This window comes from Lagenorhynchus albirostris, chromosome 12 (genome assembly GCF_949774975.1).
Source record: "Lagenorhynchus albirostris chromosome 12, mLagAlb1.1, whole genome shotgun sequence".
NCBI lineage: Eukaryota > Metazoa > Chordata > Mammalia > Artiodactyla > Delphinidae > Lagenorhynchus > Lagenorhynchus albirostris.
In genome coordinates this window covers 41,225,360-41,231,359 of record NC_083106.1, presented here as the reverse complement: position 1 = coordinate 41,231,359, position 6,000 = coordinate 41,225,360, and positions in this window count along the sequence as shown.

Below are 6,000 nucleotides of genomic sequence, written 5' to 3'. Positions count from 1 at the left end.
ATGTCCTATAAATATCAATTAAGTTCATCTTGTTTAATGTATCATTTAAAGCTTGTGTTTCCTTATTTATTTTCATTTTGGATGATCTGTTCATTGATGAAAGTGGGGTGTTAAAGTCCCCTACTATGAATGTGTTACTGTCAATTTCCCCTTTTATGGCTGTTAGCATTTGCCTGATGTTTTGAGGTGCTCCTATGTTGGGTGCATAAGTATTTACAATTGTTATTTCTTCTTCTTGGATTGATTCCTTGATCATTATGTAGTGTCCTTCTTTGTCTCTTGTAATAGTCTTTATTTTAAAGTCTATTTTGTGTGATATGAGAATTGCTACTCCAGCTTTCTTTTGGTTTCCATTTGCATGGAATATCTTTTTCCATCCCCTCACTTTCAGTCTGTAGGTGTCCCTAGGTGTGAAGTGGGTCTCTTGTAGACAGCATATATATGGGTCTTGTTTTTGTATCCATTCAGCCAGTCTGTGTCTTTTGGTGGGAGCATTTAATCCATTTACATTCAAGGTAATTATCGATATGTATGTTCCTATTCCCATTTTCTTAATTGTTATGGGTTTGTTATTATAGTTCTTTTCCTTCTCTTGTGTGTCTTGCCTAGAGAAAATCCTTTAGCATTTGTTGTAAAGCTGGTTTGGTGGTGATTAACTCTCTCAGCTTTTGCTTGTCTGTAAAGGTTTTAATTTCTCCATCAAATCTGAATGAGATCTTTGCTGGCTAGAGTAATTTTGGTTGTAGGTTTTTCTCCTTCATCACTTTAAATATGTCCTGCCACTCCCTTCTGGCTTGCAGTGTTTCTGCTGAAAGATCAGCTGTTAACCTTATGAGGATTCCCTTGTGTGTTATTTGTTGTTTTTCCCTTGCTGTTTTTAATATGTTTTGTTTGCATTTAATTTTTGACAGTTTGATTAATATGTGTCTTGCGTGTTTCTCCTGGATTTATCCTGTATTGGACTCTCTGTGCTTCCTTGACTTGATTAACTATTTCCTTTCCCATATTAGGGAAGTTTTCAACTATAATCTCTTCAAATATTTTCTCAGTCCCTTTCTTTTCTCTTCTTTTCTGGAACCCTATAATTCGAATATTGGTGCGTTTAATGTTGTCCCAGAGGTCTCTGAGACTGTCCTCAGTTCTTTTCATTCTTTTTTCTTTATTCTGCTCTGCAGTAGTTATTTCCACTATTTTATCTTCCAGGTCACTTATCCGTTCTTCTGCCTCAGTTATTTGGCTATTGCTCCCATCTAGAGTATTTTTAATTACATTTGTTGTGTTGTTCATCATTGCTTGTTTCATCTTTAGTTCTTCTAGGTCCTTGTTAAATGTTTCTTGCATTTTCTCTATTTCCAAGATTTTGGATCATCTTTACTGTCATTATTCTGAATTCTTTTTCGGGTAGACTGCCTATTTCCTCTTCATTTGTTAGGTCTGGTGGGGTTTTATCTTGCTCCTTCATCTGCTGTGTGTTTTTCTGTCTTCTCATTTTGCTTATCTTACTGTGTTTGGGGTCTCCTTTTTGCAGGGTGCAGGTTCGTAGTTCCCGTTGTTTTTGGTGCCTGTCGGCAGTGGCTAAAGTTGGTTCAGTGGGTTGTGTAGGCTTCCTGGTGGCGGTGACTAGTGCCTGTGTTCTGGTGGAAGAGGCTGGATCTTGTCTTTCTGGTGGGCAGGTTCACGTCTGGTGGTGTGTTTTGGGGTGTCTGTGGACTTATTAAGGTTTTAGGCAGCCTCTCTGCTAATGGGTGGGGTTGTGTTCCTGTCTTGCTAGTTGTTTGGCATAGGGTGTCCAGCACTGTAGCTTGCTGGTCGTTGAGTGAAGCTGGGTGCTGGTGTTGAGATGGAGATTTCTGGGAGATTTTTGCCATTTGATATTATGTGGAGCTGAGAGGTCTCTTGTGGACTAGTGTCCTGAGGTTGGCTCTCCCACCTCAGAGGCACAGCACTGACTCCTGGCTGCAGCACCAAGAGCCTTTCATCCACATGGCTCAGAATATAAGGGAGAAAAAGTAGGAAGAAAGGAAGAAAGGAAGAAAGAGAGAAGGAGAGAAAGAGAAAGAGAGAAGGAAGGAAAGAAGGAAAGAGGAAAGAAGGAAAGAGGAAAGAAGGAAAGAGGAAAGAAGGAAAGAGGAAAGAAGGAAAGAGGAAAGAAGGAAAGAGGAAAGAAGGAAAGAAGGAAAGAAGGAAAGAAGGAAAGAAAAAGAAAGGAAGGAAGGAAAAGAAGGAAAGAAAGACAATAAAATAAAATAAAGATTAAATAAAATAAAGTAAGATAAAATAAAATAAAGTAATTAAAATAAAAATAATTAAGAAAAATTTTTAAAAGGAAAAAAAACAAACAAAATGGATAGAACCCTAGGACTAATGGTGAAAGCAAAGCTATACAGACAAAATCTCACACAGAAGCATAAACATACACACTCACAAAAAGAGGAAAAGGGGAAAAAATCATAAATCTTGCTGTCAAAGTCCACCTCCTCAATTTGGGATGATTCGTTGTCTATTCATGTATTCCACAGATGCAGGGTACATCAAGTTGATTGTGGAGCTTTAATTCGCTGCTTCTGAGGCTGCTGGGAGAGATTTCCTTTTCTCCTCTTTGTTCGCACAGCTCCTGAGGCTGAGCTTTGGATTTGGCCCCACCTCTGCGTGTAGGTCACCGGAGGGCGTTTGTTCTTTACTCAGACAGGACAGGGTTAAAGGAGCAGCTGAGTCGGGGGCTCTGGCTCACTCAGGCCAGGGGGAGGGAGGGGTACGGATGCGGGGTGAGCGGTGGCAGAGGCCGGTGGGACGTTGCACCAGCCTGAGGTGCGCCATGCATTTTCCCAGGGAAGTTGTCCCTGGATCCCAGGACCCTGTCAGTGGCGGCTGCACAGGCTCCCCGGAAGGGAGGTGTGGATAGTGACCTGTGTTCATACACAGGCTTCTTGGTGGCGGCAGCAGCAGCCTTAGCGTCTCATGCCCATCTCTGGGGTCCACGCGGTTAGGCATGGCTTGCGCCCATCTGTGGAGGTCCTTTAAGCAGCGCTCTTAATCTCCTCTTCTCTCGCACTGGGAAACAAAAAGGGAAGAAAAAGTTTCTTGCCTCTTCGGCAGGTCCAGACTTTCCCCCAGACTCCCTCCCGGCTAGCCGTGGTGCACTAACCCCTGCAGGGTGTGTTTACGCTGCCAACCCCAGTCCTCTCCCTGTGCTCCCACCGAATCCCGAGCCTCAGCTCCCAGCCCCGCCCACCCCGGCAGGTGAGCAGACAAGCCTTGGGCTGGTGAGTGCTGGTTGGCACCGATCCTCTGTGCGCGAATCTCTCTGCTTTGCCCTCCGCACCCCTGTTGCTGTGCTCTCCTCCGCAGCACTGAAGCTCCCCCCTCCGCCACCCGCAGTCTCCGCCCACGATGGGGCTTCCTAGCGTGTGGAAACCTTTCCTCCTTCACAGCTCCCTCCCACTGGTGCAGGTCCTGTCCCTATTCTTTTGTCTTTGTTTATTCTTTTTTCTTTTGCCCTACCCAGGTACGTGTGGAGTTTCTTGCCTTTTGGGAGGTCTGAGGACTTCTGCCAGCATTCAGTAGGTGTTCTGTAGGAGTTGTTCCACGTGTAGATGTATTTCTAGGGTATCTGTGGGGAGGAACGTGATCTCCGCGTCTTACTCTTCCGCCATTTCCCCCCTCCTGGCAGGCGGATTCTTAACCACTGTGCCATCAGGGAAGCCCTCTCAAGTACATTTTTGATCCTCTTCTCTCTCTCTTCTCCTCTTGGTACCCCTATAATGTGAATCCTCATAAGCTTAATGTTATCCCGAGATCTCTAAAACTGTTTTCATTAAAATTCTTTTTGTTTTCTAATTGGGTGATTTCCATTACTGTATCTTCTAGATCAGTTATACATTCTTGTGTATCATTCAGTCTGTTATCCATTCCTTCTAGTGTTTTTTATAATTATATTTCATCTATTGAATTCATTTCAGTATTTGTTTGGGTATCTGTTATATTTTGTAGTTCCTTGTTAAAGTGTTCACTGCGTGCATAAATCCTTAACCTAATTCATTTAATATTTTTATGACCAATATGTTCAATTCTTCATCTGGTAAATTACTTATTTCTATTATTTTCAGGGGTTTTCCCTTACTCTTTAAAAAAAAATTATTATATTGGAATATAGGTGATATGTTAGTTTCAGGTCTGCAGCAAAGTGATTCAGTTATACATATACATATATACATCCTTTTTCAGATTCTTTTTCCATATAGATTATTACAGATTATTGAATAGAATTCCCTGTGCTATACAGTAGGGCCTTGTTGATTATCTATGTTATATATAGTGTATCTGTTAATCCCAACCTCCTAATTTATCCCTCCCCAAGCCCCACCTTTGCACTTTGGTAATCATAAATTTGTTTTTTAGGTCTGTGAGTCTGTTTCTGTTTTGTGAATAACTTCATTTGTATCAATTTTTTTTTAGATTCCAAATATAAGCAGTATCATGTATTGCCCTTCTCTGTCTGACTGACTTCACTTCCTATGGTAATCTCCAGGTCCATCCATGTTGCTGCAAATGGCATTATTTCATTCTGTTTAATGTTTGAGTAGTATTCCATTGTATATATTTACCACATCTTCTTTATCCATGCATCTGTTGATGGACATTTAGGTTGCTTCCATGTCTTGGCTGTAGCAAACAGCATTGCAGTGAATATTGGGTTGCGTGTATACTTTTGAACTGTGGTTTCCTCTGGATATATGTGCAGGGGTGGGATTGCTGTGTCATATGGTAGTTCTGTTTTTAGTTTTTTGAGGAACCTCCATACTTTTCTCCATAGTAGCTATACCAATTTTCATTCCCACCAACAGTGTAGGAGGGTTCACTTTTCTCCACACCTTCTCCAGCATTTATTGCTTGTAGATTTTTTTGATAATGGCCATTCTGATCAGTGTGAGGTGATACCTCATTGTAGTTTTGATTTGTAGTTCTCTAATAATTAGTGATGTTGAGTATCATGTGCTTCTCCACCATCTGTATGTCTTCTTTGGAGAGATGTCTATTTAGATCTTCTGCCAATTTCTTATTGGGTTGTTTATTTGGTATTGAGCTGTTTGCAAATTTTTGAGATAAATCCCTTGTCAGTTATATTGTTTGAAAATATTTTTTCCCATTCCATGGGTTGTATTTTTGTTTTGTTTATGGTTTTCCTTACTGTGCAAAAGCTTTTAAGTTTAGTTAGGTCCCATTTGTTTATTTTTATTTTCATTATTCTAGAAGGTGGATCAAAAAAGATATTGCTGCAATTTAGGTCACAGAGTGTTCTGCCTGTTTTCCTCTAAGAGTTTTATAGTATCTGGTTTTACATTTAGGTCTTTAATCCATTTTGAGTTTATTTTTGTGTATGGTGTTAAGCTGTCCAGTTTTCTCAGAACAATTTATTGAAGAGACTGTCTTTTCTCCACTGTATATTCTTGCCTCTTTTGTCATAGATTAATTGACCATAAGTGTGTGGGTTTATTTCTGGGCTTTCTGTCCTTTTTCATTGATCTGTGTTTTTGTTTTTGTGCCAGTACCATACTGTTTTGATGACTGTAGCTTTGTAGTATAGCCCGAAGTCAGAGAGGCTGATTCCTCCAGCTCTACCTTTTTCTTTCTCAGGATTGCTTTGGCTATTTGGGGTCTTTTATATCTCCATACAAATTTAAAAACATTTTGTTCTGGTTCTGTGAAAAATGCCATTGGTAATTTGATAGGGATTGCTCTGAATCTGTAGATTGCCTTGGGCAGTACAGTTATTTTAACAGTAGTGATTCTTCTAATTCAAGAACACTGTATATCTTTCCATGCTGTGTTATCTTCAATTTCTTTCATCAGCATCTTTCCTTTCATCAGCATCTTATAGTTTTTGGAATACAGGTTTTTTGCCTCCTTAAGTAGGTTTATTCCTAGGTATTTTATTCTTTTTGATACAGTGGTGAATAGGATTGTTTCTTTAATTTCTCTTTCTGATCTTTCATTGTTAGA